At 35.9% G+C, this 16,693-nt stretch overlaps 1 long non-coding RNA gene across 1 annotated transcript; it reads right to left on the reverse strand.

The window, feature by feature from the left end:
- Positions 1-596: 596 nt before the first annotated feature.
- LOC132509305 (uncharacterized) lies at positions 597-14,109 on the reverse strand. The gene is made up of 4 exons (XR_009536952.1): positions 13,747-14,109; positions 13,537-13,584; positions 1,964-2,059; positions 597-665 (listed from the first exon to the last, which is right to left on the reverse strand). It is a non-coding gene; the product is annotated as an uncharacterized LOC132509305 (long non-coding RNA).
- Positions 14,110-16,693: the final 2,584 nt, after the last annotated feature.

The following is a 16,693-nucleotide window of genomic DNA, read 5'->3' on the forward strand; positions in this document are numbered from 1 at the left end:
TGTCCCTTGTAAGCTTCAGTCTTTTTATTTATATTATGGAAAATAATAATGGTACTACCTCAAGTTAATGTAAGGATTAAATGAGATAATGCATGTGAACTGCTCAGCAGAGTGCCTAGCATAAAGTAATCACTCAATAAACACTAATGTAAAATAAAAAGGTACTATGAAAAAAGAATATCATCTCAGCAATGATTACCCGTGAAATAATAAAGCAACCCAAAAGACTGTAAAGGTTTTTGATTAGGAACAGCAGTCATTGTTCTAAAGGTGGGTGATAGGGGTATCCAGCACAGGAGAGTTAATGTTAGAGTCCATGATGACAGAGTAAGATGGGGGCTTCTGTTTCAACATGAATACACAGAGGTATGATTTTGTTGATAAGAAAAACTAACTTCATTCTATAGTCAACAGTTTTAAGAAGCCAGGTGTTAAAAATCACTTGTAATAAGTAAAATTTACTGAGATGTATTCATCATTTGCATTTAAACAAAGGCAATATAGTTTTTAAAAGACAGAAAACTTTAAAAGATCAATAACCAAAGAAGAATAGAAAGTAAAGTTTAAGTTTAACTCACCTCTCTTAATTTCAGGTAGATGAATTGTATTAAACACATGTCATTTAAATAGAAAAGTTGTTAAGCTTCTAAGATGTAATTCCAAAACTAGAGGGAAGAGAAACCAAAACTATAGGTCAAAACTCATCAACATGTTTGATTTGATATGCATCAAGTTTCAAATGAATATGAATACCTTTAGATGGACATGTGTTTTCCAGTTCTCCACAGTTCAAACCACTACCTGTTCCCTTACATCTGACTTGTTTTACACTTTATATTACTTCCTGACTCCTGAAGGCTTTGAGCATGCAATCAATGCAGTAACCAGTTCTCTTGTGAACATAAGTACAAAGAAAATAACTAAAGTTTAATGGAGGATTAAAAGAATAGACATTTTATCCTTCTGTAGGGGAAGACTCAGTACTCTACAGATGTTAATAGGCCCCAAATTAATCTATAGATTTGTTAGTAGGCCTCAAATTAATCTATAGATTCTTTGTACCTGACAAAATAAGGCTTTCTTTTTAAGGCTTGAAACATTGTTTGCCAACATACACACATACACATTCACAACATACACACATAAAGGAAATATATAATAAAGGTGATATTTCATGTCAGTGGCTTAACAGTATTGGTAAATGAGATTCGGCTCAAAAAGATTATTTCTGTACAATCACTTCATTCTTTTATCCAGATGCAAAACAGAGTCATTAGAGGACACCATAACATGCTTTATAATCATGAAGAATGGTCTTCCTAAATGCGACATGAGATCCAGAAGCCACACACACAAAGATTCTAGGTTTGACTATATAAGAACTTTAATTAAAGCTTTTATATAGTCAAAGATAGTACAAACGAAAGGTTTTTAAACATTAGAGTTGGAAAAAATCATTAAAATGTTTAACTTATGAAGTTCGTATACTTAACATAAAAGTGCTTCTACAAGTCATTTAGAAAAATGACACCTCCTCCCCTCATGGGCAAAAGGGTATAAAGAGCCAACAGGTGACTGATGAAAGTGGTAAGTACAGAATCTCACAAGGATCAGAACACAAGTTAAACAAATGAACTACCATCTTTCAATATCAGATTGATAAAATTTGCATTGCAAAAGCATAGGAGAGGAGGTACTTCTATGTACTGATGTAAGGGTGTATGAATTTGTACAGTATTTCTGAAAGGTAACTTGTCAGCATCAAAATTTTCATTGGGAATCAAGGTTTTCTTTTGCAGTTAAACACAAGTTTATCTTTCCTCCATATCCTATTAAAAGATAAAACAATTTAAAAGGTATCAAAAAAGAGCAGAAGTCATCAGTGGATGAAAGAATCAAATTTTATAAAAGACAAAAGGGAAAAGAGTGGTTATTCATGAAATCTTGCAGAAGAAGCTGTTACCTGAAATGTTGGCATGACAGGGATTTCAGTAAAGGGAGTCAGTCTGTCCAAAGGGTCCCTAGAAAAGTTCATGCTTTGAGTTGGCTTGTGTAGAGGCTGGGTAATAAGGAGACACGATGACAAGACAGTTAATGATTTTTTATGTGAAAGTTATGTTAGTACCCCTGCCAAAAGCCTTCCCACTCCACCCTCTCTTCTATAAGTAAATTGAAATGGATCCTTCCTTCACGCCATTCACAAAAATTAGTTCCAGTTAAATAAAATCCTAAATATTAAAGTAAATAGTAAAGTATTAGAAGAAAATATAGTACCATATGCTTATGACTTTGCTGTTGGACATATCTTCCTAAATTAGACAAAAATGAAAGCCATAATGAAGTTGATTAAATCAAAAGTTAGAATGCTTTTAAAAAGACAAAGATAAGAAACAGAATGGGAAAAAAAATTGTAATATAATACAAAGGGAGAGATGTAAGAGTACCTATAAATAGGTAAAGGACAACCAAGCAAGAATAAAAATGAACAAAGGACAAGAATGCGCAAGTCAGAAGAAATACAGATGGACCATAAATATGAGTCCCTGCTTAACTTTGCTAGTATTGAGAGATGCAAATTTAAGTAATCTACAATAATAAAAAAAAACTTGGTAGTTGTGTAGAGAAATAAATACTCTCATCAGTGCTAATTTGGAGGCACTGAAGTTTTAAAAATGCTCACTATAACCCCTTTGGAGGGCAGCACAGTACATGAAACTGGGAACAGTCTAAATTTCCATCAATAGAGACATGACTAGAAATACTAGCACCAGTTTAAAAAAATGGACTTGTAATATTGGTATGGATTTGACTAAAAGACACTGATTGAAAATGGAAAATTTTCATAATAATAGAGTATTATATATTTAAAATATATTTCTAATACATTTATATAAGTATGCAAATACTTAGAAAAAGTCCTGAACAGACACATCCAACTGATAAGTGTTTCTTTGGGGGAGGGAACTAGAATTGGACATTCTGGTCAAGAGGGTAGGTTTACCATTATCTGTAATGTTTGAAGTTTTAAATAAGAATGTTAAAATTTTAAAAGTTTAAACTATGAAAAAATTCAACAAACTCACGGAGAACTAGAGCAGCTAGAGTGAGAGTTGGCAGCCTAAGTTGAAACCTTTTTTGGAATTTGGAGAATTTCCCATCAACTCACCAGCCTTTCCCATGCAGGCAGAGAGCCCAGTAAACCTTTTCATTCAGGGAAACAGATCTACAATGAGAATAACCAAAGAACCTCCTGCTATCTACCTAAGATAATCAAACCATATCATTATTAAGTGTGAACAGACAGCTAAGGATCATCACAGATGAAGAAAAGTACCAGCATAATAAGGACCAAGAGAGAGACTAAACCAGAGTAGGGAAAGTTATATAATGAGAAGAAAATAAAAATTTGTGTTAGTCTGAGATTTGAATAGATGTTGCACTTTTAAAGCAAATATGGGAAGCTACCAAAAACAGGAATAAGACAGAACTCCTAAGGATGAAAAAACATTATTGCTGTAATAGAAGGTTTGAAAGAAAATTGTGGAAACTCTTCAAGTTCATAAATTGAAAAGTTAAATGAGAAACAAAAGGGACCTGGAAGTTCAGAAGGTCTAACATCTAATTGAGTTCCAGAAAAAAAATTAATAGAGAAAATATAATAGGAATGTATCAAATAAATGATTAAGAATCTTTCTAAACTGAAGAAAATTATGAACACTCAGCTAGGAATAGCTCACTCAATGTTGGGCAGGCTGAAGTGGCAAAAAGCACAATTACAATAGGAAAAAAAGACACCCAGAAATACGCTTGTGAAATTTCATAATACTAAAGATGAGGCCATCCTAAAAGCTTTCAAAATATGGAAATTTCTCCTGATAAAGAATAATGATCAAGATAGCATTAGCCTTCCCTCTGATGAGCAATATTAGATTGTAGAATACAGAACAGCACTTTCCAACTTGTGAGTTAAAACTGCTTTGAATCTAGAACTTTATACCCAAACAGTAATGAAGCATGAGGCCAAGTACTGATATTTTGTATTACCAGTTTACTTCAGTTTACTCCCACTGTCTTTTAATAGGGTATGGAATGATTAGCTTCAGCAAAATTTGGATGGAAAAGGTAAAAAACAGGAAAGGCTTTAAACAGTGGATCTAACCCAGTAAAGTGGTGCTGAGGATGAATAGGATGATCACCCTGCAAGAATCAGACCAAATTACTGGTAGGCTAGATATCCAGGGAGTCAGTGAAGAGGAACTTAAGAATGAAAGGGGTGGGTTACATTAAATAGAATTAATACAAAGTTTGAGGATTTTAGTAATATGGTGAAGATAAAAGTTCGTCAGAAGGAAAGAAAAACAATTACTGGCTCTGGAAAAAAAAAAAAGGAGAAGCCATACCAGATATTATGGTCCTAATATAAAGCAAGCCCCCATAAAATGTGACATGACTTTGGAAAATAACTAGAATATGAAAAAAGAAGTCCATATGACTGATACAAGGAATAGATTCCTTTAAGTGGGTACTGGGATCATAACATTGGACTTGTAGAGCAGAAAATGTAATCGTCACACATTGCTTGGCTCTGACTCTTCAGGCAATAATATTTACGTGGTGATAACGATCTAATGCTATTTTATTTCCAACTTTAAAATAGACAAATCACTGAAGTCTCTATGTGTATATATATCTACATATCTAATATCTACCTAATAATGTAAAGGCAAAATATAGCTTATATAGACTGGATGGTGGGAGGTTGACAAGGAAATAAGAGCTTGAAGCAAGGATAAGGGGAAATATGCTCACTGTATATAGAGGGGATTCAGGAGATGTCTAAAGGCGATAGAATAAGAAATGTAGGTTAGCTGTATTTCAAGTTAAAACACATCAGAGGAGCTAATATAACTCAGTGGGATGAATTAAATCCTTACCTTTCATAAGAAAGACTGTATAAAGTTGATAAATTTACAAATAAAATTACAACTGTAATCAGGATTATGACAGAAACCCAATTCAAGTCAGCTTAGGAGAAAGGTATTTATTAGTTCCTACAACTCAAAGATGTAGAGCATGTATGTTACAGTCTCAGGTAGGCTGCATGTAAGTGTTCAGACTCATCAGAGATTAATAGCTCACAGCTCTGTGTTCAGTTGTTTCATTCTCTGGCAGGTTCTGTCTCTTGGCAGGAAGAAAATGGCATCTGATGATATTACACTTAAAAAATCCTTAGAGCTTTTAATCTCAAAAGCAAGGTGATCTCTTTCTGAGCCTCCATGTCAATCCCTGGGAGGAAAATATAATTTGTTCCAGTTTATGCTATGTGCCCACTCTGGACCAATCACCAGATCCAGGGTAGGGGGTACTCTGGCCAAGCTGGGTCAAGTTCACATACCAGGGGAATTGGATCACTGGATGGCCAATTAACAAAATTCCCATGGGATGGGGGTAGGGTGGAGGGCAGTTGAGAATCAGTTCCCATAAAGAAAACAACAGACCTGAACTGACATATGAGGGCAACACTGACTCACTAAGTGTGTAGATATACCTATCTTTTGCTGCAGAAATACTGTGTGTAATTATAGGGAGCTGCCTCAGCCCCTGTAGCAAGGGTAAGTTAAATTTCCAGGGGTCAACTGGACTCAGTACACAGTTGCTAGTATTTAAGCTATCTTGCCAGACTCCTGAGATGGCTGCACATTGGACAAGGTAACTCCAACAGCAAGAGACTAGGGCTTGGGTGACAAGTGGTTGAGCCTCACCTGCACCATTTATGCCAGGAGACATCAGGGGAGTTCCCTTTAAAGACCTCCAAAGAAGGCTTTCTGCACAGATGTCAGAGACAGCAAACAAAAAGTGAAGCTGTTTACATAAAGGACAGCAGATCTGCTCTACAAAGGGGATTGCCTTCCAGTTTAGAAAAACTCCCATTTCCCCCCCGCCCCCGCCCCTTTTCATGGTCTCTATGGAAGAGTAGCAGACTGGTACATTCCCATAAGGAGGCAAATTCAAATGTATGTATGAGGAGCTTTTAAAAATACTAACTTTGAATTTAAAGTGGTGGGACCAAGATATCTCTATCCATTTCTCCTTTCTGAAACCAAGGGAAAGCAACAAGAAGAATAAGAAACAGAAGGAAACTCCATCTTCGATGAAGTAAAGAAACGTCTATAATTCTGAGTCTCAAAATCCACAAGGAAATGCTGCTAAATGTGGTGAGAATCCTGGGAGAGGAAACTGATGATGCATTGATGAGCACAAAATACCTCCAAAGTAGTGGCATATCTGGAAGGGCAAAAGAAAAGGCACCTCAACTGAAGCCACAGTATTACTCTGAAAAGTCTGGCTTTAGAAGTCTCCGGAAATTCTGTTTACAATTGCAAAAGAGTGGCAGGGGTGAGGAGCTGGAGTGTTCAAGGAGGAAATACATGGGTTTTGAAGAGGTGATTTATCATCTGACAGAGGAGAGGGAAGCTGCGAATGATGTGCAGGACTGCAAGGTAAATGCTAAATCCTTGCTACTCAACATGTGGGGCCTGGACTAGCAGCATCAGCCTCACCTCGTAATTTCTTAGGATTCCAGAACCTTGGGCCTTAACCCGGAGCAAGTAATTCAGAATCTGTATCTTACAAGATGCCCAGGTGATCTGAATACACGGTAATACATGACAATCACTAGGCTAAAACAAATTTCCTACTAGTCTAGAATACAGGCCTTTGATAAACAGCCAGATCAGGAAGAGCTCTACTCATTCAAAAATGTAGTCTAGTCTTTCAGAGACCCTATGGAATGATAGTAGACTCAGATTTACAAATTCCTCTTACTAAAATTGAACAGAGTGAGGAAAAAAACCCCAATATACCACCTTATATCACACACTATGAAAAGTAGAATACAGAATTAACAGAGCCACATTAAAAGAACATGCCAATATCTTTGGCACAGTCTGCCCTCTGGTAAAGTGGCATAATGGAGAAAAAGTAGGCAGAAGAAATTCTGAAAAACTTTACTAATATATCTCAAGATGCGCAAGATGTAGGCAGCACTGGACAAAGGTACATAACATTTCTCTAGGTAACCTTCATTCTAGATAAATACTAGTTTGAACAGGAAAGGCAAGTTGGCAGTATCTATCAAAATATGCCTATCTTTTGATCCAGCAATTCTCCAAAAATATTGGTAAAAAATTTCAAAAGCATATGTGAAAGACTTAATTGCAACCCTCTTTTAAAAAATAAATCCTAGCTCCACAGTGAGGCCTACCCTAACTAAATGCTTATTTGAGATCTGCTGGTGAAGATGGAATTATAGAGAATTGTTTATCCTCCCATCTGAAACAATAAAACACTGGACAAAACATGAAACCTTGGCATTCAAGACATTGGATAACAGGCAATGAAACAGAGACCCCTGAAAAATGGGAAACAAATGAGATGAGTACTATGATTTCCCCAGATAACTGCATGGAAAGTTTCCAGGCTGTTGCCTCCCAAAGTTGAGGAAATGAAGCTAAAAGTCACGGAGACTGAGGTGACTGGAGTTCACAGGATGAAGTGCCTGAAAGCTCTAAGAGGAAAAAACCCTAGACATCTGCAGAATTTTTAGCTGAATTTTACCTGAATACTCATCAGAACATGCATGTGAAGAAATTACCTGAAGCAGGGGGAAAAAACTGATAGAACTACAAAAAGAAATAGACAAATCTAAATCTTTAAAGACTGTTACAAGAAACAAAGGACACTACATAATGATCAAGGGATCAATCCAAGAAGATATAACAATTGTAAATACATATGTACCCAACATAGGAGCACCTCAATATATAAGGCAAATATTAACAGATATAAAAGGAGAAATCCACAGTAATACAATAATAGTAGGGGACTTTTAACACTCCACTTACATCAATGGATATAAAAAACACATACTTAAGTAACACAGTAGAGCAAATGGACTTAATTGACACCTACAGAGCAGCAGTCCCCAACCTTTTTGGCACCAGGGACTGGTTTCGTGGAAGACAATTTTTCTACAGACTGGGGTTGGCAGGGCGGATGGTTTCAGGATGATTCAAGCACATTTCATTTGTTGTGCACTTTACTTCTATTATATTGTAATAATATAATGAAATAATTATACAACTCACCATAATGCTGACAGGAGGTGGAGCTCAGGTGGTAATGCGAGCGATGGGGAGTGGCTGTAAATACAGATGAAGCTTCGCTCGCTTGCCTGCCGCTCACCTCCTGCCATGTGGCCTGGTTCCTAACAGGCCACGGACTGGTTGGGGACCCCTGCTATAGAGCATACTATCCAAAAGCAGCAGAATACACATTCTTTTCAAGTGCACATGGAACATTCTCCAGGATAGATCACGTGCTAGGTGGCAAAACAAGCCTCAGTAAATTTAAGAAAATTGAAATCATCTTTTCTGACCACAATGCTATAAGGCTAAAAGTCAACTATGAGAAAAACTGCAAAAAACAGACACGTATAGGCTGAATAAAATGCTACTAAACAACAAATGGGATCACTGAAGAAATCAAAGAGGAAATGAAAAAATACCTAGAGATGAAAACATGACAATCCAAAACCTATGGGACACCACAAAAGCAGTTCTAAGAGGGAAATCTACAGTGATACAATCTTGACTCAGAAAACAAGGAAGAGCTCAAATAAACAACCTAACCTTACACATAAAGGAACTAGAGAAAGAAGAACAAACAAAACCTAAAGTTAGTAGAAGGAAAAAAATCATAAAGATTCAGAGCAGAAACAAATGAAATAGAGACTAAAAAAATAGAAAAGATCAATGGAACTAAAAGCTGGTTCTTTGAAGAGATAAATAAAATTGATAAACCTTTAGCCAGGTTCATCAAAAAAAAAAGGGAGAAGGCCCATTTCAATAAAATCAGAGGGCTTTCCTGGTGGCGCAAGTGGTTGAGAGTCCGCCTGCGGATGCAGGGGACACGGGTTCGTGCCCCGGTCCGGGAAGATTTCACATGCCGTGGAGTGGCTGGGCCCGTGAGCCATGGCCGCTGAGCCTGCGCGTCCAGAGCCTGTGCTCTGCAACGGGAGAGGCCACAACAGTGAGAGGCCCGCATACCACAAAACAAGTAAATTTGAAAAAATAATAATAAAATCAGAAATGAAAAAGAAGTTACAACCGAAAACACAGAAATAAAAAGGATCATAAGAGAGTACTATGAGCAATTATAGGCCAATAAAATGGACAACCTAGAAGAAATGGACAAATTCTTACAAAGGTACAATCACCCAAGACTGAGACAGGAAGAAACAGAAAATATGAACAGACCAATTGCCAGTACTGAAATTGAATCAGTAATTTAAAAACTCCCAACAAACAAAAGTCCAGGACAAGATGGCTTCACAGGTGAATTCTACCAAACATTTAGAGAAGTTAACAACTATCCTTCTGAAATGATTCCAGAAAACTGCAGAGGAAGGAACACTTCCAAACTCATTCTGTGCAACCACCATCACCCTGACAGCAAAATCTGACAGAGATTCCCTGGTGGTCCAGTAGTTAGGATTCCATGCTGCCACTGCAGGGGGCCCAGGATCAATCCGTGGGCAGGGAGCTAAGACCCCACAAGCTGTGTGGCATGGCCAAAAACAAAAAAACAAAAAACTCAGACAAAGATATCACAAAAAAAAGAATTACAGGTCAATATCACTGGTGAACATAGATGCAAAAATCCTCAACAAAATACTAGCAAACCAAATAATAGGTTAAAAGGATCACACAACCAATGTCAAGTGGGATTTATCCCAGGGAGGCAAGGATTTTTCAATATCTACAAATCAGTCAATGTGATGATACACAACATTAAAAAACTGGAAAATGAAAACCATATGATCATTACCATAGATGCAGAAAAAGCTTTTGACAATATTCAACATCCATTTATAAAAACTCTCCAGAAAGTGGGCATAGAGGGAATATACCTCAACACAATGAAAACCATATATGATAAAGCTAACATCATAATCAATGGTGAAAAGCTGAATGCATTCCCTCTAGGAACAAGACAAGGATGCTCACTCTCACCACTTTTATTCAACATACTTTTGGAAGTCCTAGCCACAGCAAGCCGAGAAGAAAAACAAGAAAAGAAATCCAAATTGGAAAAGAAGAAGTACAACTGTCACTGTTTGCAGATGACATGATACTATACATAGAAAATCATAAAGACACTACCAGAATACTAGAGTTCATCAATAAATTCAGTAAATTTGCAGGATATAAAATTAATATATAGAAATCTGTTGAATTTCTATACACTAACTACAAAATATCAGAAAGAAAAATTAAGGAAACAATTCCATTTGTCACTGCATTAAAAAGAATAAAATTCTGAGGACTAAACCTATCCAAGAGGGCAAAAGACCTGTATAAGACTGATGAAAGAAACTGAAGACAATACAAACAGATGGAAAGATACACAGTGTTCTTGGATTGGAAGAATCAATATTGTTAAAATGACCATACTACTGAAGGCAATCTACAGATTCATTGCAATTCCTATCAAATTACCAATGGCATTTTTCACAGAACTAGAACAAAAAACTTTTAATTTGTATGGAAACACAAAAGACCCCTAGTAGCAAAAGCAATCTTAAGAAAGAATGGAGCTGGAGGAATCACGCTCCCTGACTTCAGACTATAATACAAAGCGACAGTAATCAAAACAGTACAGTACTGGCACAAAATCAGACAGATCAATGGAACAGGACAGAAAGCCCAGAAATAAACCCACACTCTTATGGTCAATTAACCTACGACAAAGGAGGCAAGAATATAAAACGGAGGGCTTCTCTGGTGGTGCAGTGGTTAAGAATCCGCCTGCCAATGCAGGGGACATGGGTTCAAGCCCTGGTCTGGGAAGATCCCACACACCGCGGAGCAACTAAGCCCATGCGCCACAACTACTGAGCCTATGCTCTAGAGCCCACGAGCCACAACTACTGAGCCCACATGCCTAGAGCCCTGCTCCACAAGACAAGACACCACAGTGAGAAGCCTGCATACTACAACAAAGAGTAGGCCCCGCTCATCACGACTAGAGAAAGCCCATGCACAGCAACAAAGACCCAAAAAATAAACTAAATTTAAAAAAAAAAAATATATATATATATATAGGAGAAATGACAGTACCTTCAATAATAAGTGCTGGGAAAACTGGACAGCTACATGTAAAAGAATGAAATTAGAACATTCTATAACACCGTATACAAAAATCAACTCAAAATGGATTAAATACCTAAACATAAGACTGGATACTATAAAGCTCCTAGAGGAAAACATAAGCAGAACACTCTTTGACATAAATTGTAGCAATATTTTTTTGGATCCTTCTCCTAAAGTAACAGAAATAAAAGCAAAAATAAACAAACTGGACCTAATTAAGCTTAAAAGTTTCTGAACACAAAAGAAACCATGAACGGAACAAAAGACAACCTAGGGAATGGGAGAAAATATTTGCAAATGAGGCAACCACAAGGGATTAATTTCCAAAATATACAAATAGCTCATACAGCTCAGAATCAAAAAACAAATAACCCAATTTAAAAAAATTTTAAAAATGGACAGAAGACCTAAACAGACATTTCTCCAAAAAAGATATACAGATAGCCAACAGGCACATGAAAAGATGCTTCACATTGCTAATCAGTAGAGAAATGCAAATCAAAACTACAATGAGGTATCACCTCACACCAGTCAGAATGGCCATCATCAAAAAGTCCACAAATAATAAATGCTGGAGAGGGTGTGGGAAAAAGGGAACCCTCCTACACTGTTGGTGGGAATGTAAATTGGTACAGCCACTATGGAGAACAGTAAGGAGGTTTCTTAAAACACTAAACATAGAGTTACCATATGATCCTGCAATCCAACTCCTGGGCATATATCCAGAGAAAATTATAATTTAAAATGATACATGCACGACAATGTTCACTGCAGCACTATTTACAATAGCTAAGACATGGAAACAACCTAAATGTCCATCAAAAGATGAATGGATAAAAAAGATGTGGTATATATGTACAATGGAATACTACTCAGCCATAAAAAAAGAATAAAATAATGCCATTTGCAGCAACATGGAGGACCCAGAGATTATCATATTAAGTGAAGTAAGTCAGACAGAGAAAGACAGATATCAAATGATATTGCTTATATGTGGAATCTAAAGCAAATGATACTGATACAAATGAACTTATTTACAAAACAGCAATAGACTCACAGATACAGAAAACAAACTGGTTACAAAAGGGGAAAGGTGGGGGGAGGGAATAAATTAGGAGCTTGGGATTAAGAGATACACACTATTATATATAAAATAAACAACAATGACCTGTATAGCACAGGGGACTATATTCAATATCTTGTAATAACCTATAATGAAAAAGAATCTAAAAAACATATATATATACATATATATATAAGTAAATCACTCCACTGTACATCTGAAACTAACACAACACTGTAAATCAACTATACTTCAATTTAAAAAAAGAAATAGACAAATCCACAATTATAGATTTTGACATGCATCTCCCGAAGACCAAGTTGACTGAAAATCAGTAAGGGCACTGAAGACTTGAACAACACTGTCAGTCAACTTGATCTAGTTGACATTTAAAAAACACTCCACCCAAGAACAGTAGAATATGCATTCTTTTTAAATGCACCCAGAACATTTACCAAGATAGACAATATTCCGGGCCTTAAAACACATCTCAATAAATTTAAAAGGATTCAATTCATACAAAATATTTTCTAACTAGAATGGATTAAGTTAGAAATCAATAATAGAAAGATAATTGGAAAATCCCCCAAATATTTGGATCTAAATAGCACAATTTTTAGTAACCCATGGATTAAAAGAGAAATCAAAAGGCAAAACAGAAAGTATTTTTAATTGAATGAAACTTGTAACACAGCATATCAAAATATGTGGAATGCAGCTAACACATTACTTAGAGGGAAACATAATATTACTAAGTTGGAAAATAAAACTCTCAAATCAATGACTTCAATTTCCACCTTAACAAATTAGAAAATGAAGAGCAATGAAACCCAGTTACCATAAAACTGGAAATAAAGAAATCAGTAGGAAACAGAAAAGACAAAAGCAGGTCAATAAAACCAATAAATCTTCACTCAGACAATATGAAAGAAAAAAGAGATAACATACAAATTACCAATATCCGGAATGGCAGAGATGACATCACTACAGTTATTAAACAGATAAGGGAATATTGGGAACTTTATGTAAATAAATTTAACCACTTAGATAAAATGGAAAAATTTTCTTGAAAGAACCAAACTGCCAACCTTACTCAAGAAGAAATAGATAATTCTTCAACTTATTCCTGGTTTAGTCTTTGTCAAGTGCTTTTTATAAAGGAATGTTTGATTTCTTGATATATCTGCTACAATTAGTAACACCCAGTTTCTCACAGCAAATTTTATAAGCTTCATGAAATAAACACAAAGTGAAACTCACCTTTTGGGATCTTAAATAATGAAGCAGGCAAGGTAGATGAGCTTTTGTCTGTCAACAAAAAGATCATTAACTTTAAATTCATAGTCAAGAAGTGTCAAAAGCAGAATTAATGACCATGGAACATAAACTGAAAAACTTGTATCTTGCAAACGAATTTGAGGAAATATAGGATTGGTCAATTAAAAAAATAGGATTGAGTGTACAGTCTACCTTGGCTTTTTCCAAATAGCTGCTTGTTCTCTTCTAAATGACTCAAAGTTCATTCCATTTTTCGGCAATGTGGCAGGAGTACTGGGAATCAAACATACTGGGGCAGTAAGAAATGACTGAGGCGAACTCGGCACGAGGTCATCGAGCAGATGACCACAGGATGTAGGTTCTGTGTCATGTGGTGCCAGCAGTGGAGGAAAAGGTGGGCTTGCTCCTCGAGGTGGCAGGGCCCAAGGGGGGTGGTCCAAGATGCAGCCAGAGCAGTGGAGGGGTCTGCACTTTAAGAAGTTAAATTACATGTCAAGTTCTTGACTTTAAAATCAGGTGGGAAATTGGGGGCTTTCTCATTTCTAACCTGTTACATCTGCCTGAATTGCCTGAATTTCTCCATATGTATCTGAGAAAGAAGAAACTGCTGAAGAAAAACCCACACGTTTGAAGATTAAATTATTTGATGCTTATTAGCCAATTTCTGAATTCTTATGTATTTCCAGGAGTGTGTGACATATCAGAAAACGGCACAGAAAGTATCACATAATGGGTCTTTCCCATCATGATTTAAATCCCAGCATTTTCAGTTACTTCTGTGATTCCTCTGTACTCATTACAGTTGACCCCAAATCACTTGGGTCTGAACTGCGTAGGTCCACTTATTCAATAGTAAATTTAATTCTGTATCTATTAAAAAAGTGGAATTTGTAATTTAAACCTTCCAAATATTTTCAGATACCATGCTGTTATTGCTAGTTTAGTTCTGTATGAACAGGGAATATATGTAACTAAATTTTTAAAATTTATTAAGATTTGTTTTACGGTCTCTCTTGGTGAAATGTTCCATGTGGAAAGAACATTTGGAAGACTTGGAAAGAAAGCATATTCTACTCTTGTGGAGTGGAATGTTTTATAAAGGTCAACTCATTAATTTGGTTGATCATGTTGTTCAGTTTTATATTCTTACAGATTTTCTACTTGTTCTATCAATGACTGAGAGAGAAGTGGTGAAGTTTCTAATGATAATTGTAGACTATTTACACTTTCTTTTTTCCTTTGTGAAATTTGCACCTCTGTAGTTTGATGCATATACGTTTAGGATCGTTATGTTTACCTAGAAAATTTATTGTTACGTAGTGTTTGTCTTTTTCCCTGATTATATTCCTTACTCTGAAGTCGACTTCATCTGATATTAAAAGTGAATTCAGCTTCCTTTTTACCAATGCTTGCATGATCTCTCTTTCCCCACTACTTAACTTTTACCTATACCTTTAAAGTGACTTTCTGCTAGACAGCATATAGCTGTGTCCTGCTTTTTCATTCAATCTTATAATCTGTCTTTTAACTGGTGTGTTTTGACCATTTATATTTGATGCAATTTTTTATATATTTGGATTAAAACCCATCCATCCTCTTAACTATTTTCTAATTGTTCTGCCTATTCTTTGGTTTTTGTTCTCTTTCTGCCTTCTATTGGATTAACTGAGGATTCTTAATTATTCCATTGTATTCTATTAACTGCTTACATCTCTTTAAAATGTTTTAGAGGTTATTGTAAGGTTACAATATGTCTTTAACTAACCAGAATATATCTTCAATAATGTAACATTAACAAGATATTACACAATATATTTCTTAATTTCTCCCTCACATCCTTTGTGCTTCTATCATCTATTTACACTGATATATGCTATAGCATACTGTTTTAAACAGCTTTTAGGTAGATAAGTTTTAAAAAAAACTATCTTACCTTCATTTATTCCATTTCCAGATCTCTTTGTGCATCTCCTTTTGTTTAAAGAACTGTTAAATGAAGTTAAGAGTAGGGTCTTCTGGCAATGTATTTTCTGTTTTTTCCTCCTCTGAGAAAGTCTTCATTTCTCTATCAATTCTGAAAAACATTTTCATGAAAAATTTCATAGACAGTTTTTCCCCCTTTTGTTCCTATGTAACGTCTTTTAAAAATAAATCTTTCCTTGTATTCTTTGAAGCTTTATAGATTTTTGTTCTGGTGTCATTATCTATTGTTTATTCAAATATTTCTTCCCACCCAATTTCTCTATTCCTTCCAGGAATCCAATTCTGCACGTGTTGGACCAATAGATCTTTTCCCACAGCTCTTGGACGATTTGTTCTGTGACCCCTGCCCTCCTCTGTGTTTCAGTTTGGCTATTCTTATTGACTTACCTTCAAGTTGACTTATTCTTTCCTTGGCTATGTCAAGTATACCTTTGAGCCTGTTGAAGGTATTCCCATCTCTTTACTGTGTTCATTTCAGTATTTCCATTTGATTCTCATAGTTCCATCTCTGATCAAATGACCCATCTAATTTGCCTGTTGTACACTTTTTTCATTAGAGCCTTTAACATTATTTAAAATTCTGTGTGAGGTAGTCTGGGTCTAGTTCTTGACTGCTTTGTCTTTTGGTGGGTGGTGACTTTTCTTGCATTTTTGTATGTCTTGTAAATTTTTATTTTTTGGCCCAAACCCAGGTATCTCATGTAGGACAGTAGAAACAGGTAAACAGATTTAAGCCCTAGAAACGGTCATGTCATTTATTCTGTTATTCCTTTCATGTAGGTTTTCATTAATATAGTTATAAAAATTGGACTAGGTTTAAGGTTGCTCCTTGCTGTGGTTACCCTAAGTTCATCACAGCCTTCAAAATTCACTAGTGATTCCTTAGAGTGAGGGCATGTTTTCCATGTGTCAATCTCAATGTCTGTGTGACCTTCAAATTTCAGTGTTCTCTTTGGATTATGCCTTAGAGACAGGCCAGCTAAACTAAGATGTTTTCATTCATTCATTCAATATTATTGAGTACTTACTACTTCCTATGTGCCAGTCACTGTACTAAATGCTGGAACTTGTAACTCCCCTAATACTCCACAACCCTCTGCCTTTAGTTTGTACCTCTGTACTTTCTCTTGCCTTCAATAGCCTCCCAACTTTTGTG

Source organism: Lagenorhynchus albirostris, chromosome 19, assembly GCF_949774975.1.
Source record: "Lagenorhynchus albirostris chromosome 19, mLagAlb1.1, whole genome shotgun sequence".
Lineage (NCBI taxonomy): Eukaryota > Metazoa > Chordata > Mammalia > Artiodactyla > Delphinidae > Lagenorhynchus > Lagenorhynchus albirostris.